General features: G+C 48.2%; 1 pseudogene; it reads left to right on the forward strand.

The window, feature by feature from the left end:
- The first annotated feature begins 1,962 nt into the window (after positions 1–1,962).
- LOC117712204 (small nucleolar RNA SNORA17) lies at positions 1,963–2,083 on the forward strand (annotated as a pseudogene).
- The last annotated feature ends 1,672 nt before the right edge of the window (positions 2,084–3,755 follow it).

Consider the following 3,755-nt stretch of genomic DNA (forward strand, 5'->3'; position numbering starts at 1 on the left):
TTCTCTCCTGTTGTGTAACTGTTTTCTCTGAATAGATAAATTCCCTCTTGGAAAGAGGAGGGAAGCTAATACCACTCAGGATGCAAAGGAAACAAAAAAGAGGCAGGAAGTAAATGAAGCTTACAGGGTTCAAGTAGCTAATGAAACAAACTACAGAAGTCTCAAGGTCCCTCTCTGAGTTTGCGTAGATAACAGTTGCTGGGGAGAAGACGGTATGGATAGTTGAACTGCCTGCAAGATGTGTAGGGAGCTGCAAGGGTATAGCTTTTGTGAGTTATTGCCCATGCTGGGTGGTCTTCTAGTGATGTAGCTGCCCTTGAGTCATCTACATTCCTGTAAGTAACCCTCAACCTTACTCCTTAAGAAACTACAATAGCAGGATGTGGTGGCATACACTTTTAGTCCCAATGCTTGAGAGGCAGAGGTAGGTGGAGCTCAGTGAGTTTGAGGCCAGTCTGGTTTACAAAAATGAGTTCCAGGGTTGTTATACAGAGGACTCTCTCCACCTCTAAAGAAACCACAAAAAAACTCACTGCTTTAATAAGCTAGACATAGGTGGGGCTGTTTTTAATTTGTTGTTTACTTATTATTGTTGTGTGTATGTGTACATGTGTGATGTATTGAGAGTAAGTGTATGCATATCATGGTACATATGTGGCAGTTAGAGGAAAACTTCTGAGAGTCAGTTCTCTTTATGCTGTGGAATCTGAGGATTAAACTCAGGTCGAGGATTAAACTTAGGCTTGGATGAGTGAACACACCAAGCATCTTATTCCCTGAGCCATCTCACCATCCAGAATTGTTCCTTCAGAATTAGTGCCCTGTCTGTGGTGAAGAGATGTTTTCATGTCTCTCCAGGAAATCATGTAGCATCTCATCACATTCTGTGAAACCCTTCCATGAGAAGTCTTTTCTCTAGAATGGTGGTTCTCAACTTGTGGGCCACCACTCATTTGAGGTTAGAATGATCCTTCCCCGGGGGTCACTGTTGAGAACTTCACTACCCCACGTTTGGGGGCCAAAATGTCTCAGACCGTTCTGTCAGTGTTTGACCCCCGGCACTGCCAAAAGCCTTGGGGGCTAAACTGTTAGAGCCCGCACTGCCCCAAGCTGCTCTGGTCCTCGGGTCAGGGTTCAGCAAGAGAGAGAGTGAGGACGGACTGGAAGAATGGAGACCAGACAGAGTGTGATTCAATCTTGTTTATTCTTCAGTCTCTCTTCCTAGTCCAAGTCCCAAGTCTTGAGTTCCTAGTCCCTATTTCCTAGTCCCTAGTGCCTCCAAGTTCCAAGTTACTTCTTCCAAGTGCTAAGTGCCTAATGTCTAATTCCAAGTTCTTCCTCCAAGTGCCAAGACTCAAGTGCCTAATTCCTACTCCAAGTTGTACTCTCTGAAGTGTCTGATTCTCTCTTACTTCAAATTGTTCTGAACTCTCCTGTCTGCCTCTCGCCTTTTATATGTCTCACTTCTAAGCCACGCCTCTAAGTCACGCCTTTAATCATGCCCTTAGGTCTTGTCTCTAAATCTGATCTCTAAGTCACACCCTTAAGTCACACACCTTTAAGTCTCACACACCCAAGGGAAAATCCTGGGTCTCCAAAGCAAGATGTTATCAGAGTGTGCTCAGCTGTTGTAGGCTAATGTAATCAAATCTCTTGTCAGGGTATATGGCTCAAGATGGCTGCAAGGATGATAGCTGCCTTTTGTCGGCTCCCCAGGCTCCCCACAGGTCACACATAAGACCTCCTGCATATCAGATATTTACAGTATGATTCATAACAGTAGCAAACTTATGGTTATGAAGCAGCAATGAGGATACTTTTATGATCGGGGGTCACCACAACATGGAGAACTCTATTAAAGGGGCATAGCATTAGGTAGATTGAGAACCACTGCACTAGAATGTGTGGATACAGTAATTTCTCTTTTTTCCCCACCACTGTTTGGATAGAAAATCTTGGGTACCTACTCCTAGGGGCATTGCAGGAGTGGTTGGTGTGTCACATGAGCATCTGTAGATGGCAGAGAGGCTATATCTACTTTCAGTGTTATGACCTGTGACCATCTGAATGATTACTAGCCAGTCTAACATTCCCTGAAAAAAGTGAGCCTGAGACGACCACCAGTCCAGTGCTGTGCAGGCTTGGATGGGCTCCCAGGGTGGAGAGTGAGCCAGAGATGAAATGACCCCCACATGGAGCCATGCACATGGTTCTGGTTGAGGAGTGAGCCTAAGCTGACTAACCACCAGCCTGGTACCATGGGACCCGGACAGGGAGCTAACCTGAGATGACTACCAGTCCAGTACTTTGCAGACTTGATAGTGGTAGTGGCAGGTCATATTTGAGATAACCCTACCCAAAGCTACAATGCAGGAGTGGGGCACAGCACTCCTAAGACCACTCCTGAGATGACCCCAGACACTTGGAGACCCCAGGTGCCACTAAGAGGAGCAAGTAAGTGGTGGGGAAATGGAAGATAGAGAGGAACAGAAGGATTTAGTCTCAGTGAAGAGAGGCAGAACTGGAGACTTGGGGGTAGTAAAGAACCACCTGATATGAGTAGCCAGTGATGTCACCTAAGACAATGGTGGGGTCCTGACCTGTGCTGTCACAGTGGGCCACATCTGGGTCCATGACCCTGTAGTACCAGAAGTCGTAATGTTACCACTAAAGCCCAGGCAGATGACCCTGGTCTAGGCTGTCACCAGGATATGTTGATGTCTAAGGGCTGTGCAGAACTGGCCCCACCCCTCACCTGGGCATTATGGAAGAGCTGGTCCAGGGGACATGAGAGCAGAAGAACTGACCTTGTGACTAGCAAGCTTTAATTCTCAGGAGAGTGGGCCCCATATATCGTCCAGGAAGCACAATAGAGCTGGCTCTGGTTGTGGGAGTTGTAGGTGAGCTGGCCCCAAGGATATGAGCGTGGGAGAGATGGCCCAGTTACTCATCTCCCATGCAGTGGCATGGGCAAGAAAGAGATACTCTCCTCCCCCTTCACCCTTCACCCTTCACCACCGATGGCAGGCAGGAGGCCTGGCACTGGGGTCATGAGAGCAGGAGAGCTGGCCCTGCCCCTCACTAGCTGCAACACTCAGTAAAGTGGGCCCTGCACCTCACTTAGACATTACAGTAGAGCTAACCCTGGTTGTGGGGGCTCAGGCATACCAACCCCAAGGGCTTGTGGGAGAGCTGGCCTTGCCATTTGTCTACTGTGTGGTGATATGGGTGTGGGGGATATGCCCTTTCTTGCTATTTGCCACCTACAGCAAACAGGAGAGCTGGCCCTGCCCCTCAACTACTGAAGTATTTGGGAAAGCAGACCCTGTGCCTTGCCTGGGCAGCATATTAGAGTTGGCCCTGGATGTGGGAGTTGCAGGTAAGCCAGCCTCAAGTGCATGAGAGTAGGACTGCTAGCCCTGTCTCATGCCTGTTGTGTGGTGGCATTGGCAAGTGAGAAATCCTCTCCCCTCACTTTTTCTCTTGTCACCTGAGGTGTGTGTGTGAGAGCTGGCCACACAGAGGTTATGACAGCAGAGGGCTGTCCCTGTCCAGGTCCTGCATCTTACCTGGGCTACAACGAACGCTCCAGGAGACCATGCATCTGAAGTTTCAGCAAACTGCTGGGAGTCATGGTAGTAAGTGCCCTCTACATCAGTGACCTTAACATTTCCTCAGGACGGGTGTTTATTGGACGTCTTTTCTCTTGCAAGTTGTTGAGGATTTTCCATTTTCATGTGTGCGTTAAATACTTT

This window comes from Arvicanthis niloticus, chromosome 6, assembly GCF_011762505.2.
Source record: "Arvicanthis niloticus isolate mArvNil1 chromosome 6, mArvNil1.pat.X, whole genome shotgun sequence".
Lineage (NCBI taxonomy): Eukaryota > Metazoa > Chordata > Mammalia > Rodentia > Muridae > Arvicanthis > Arvicanthis niloticus.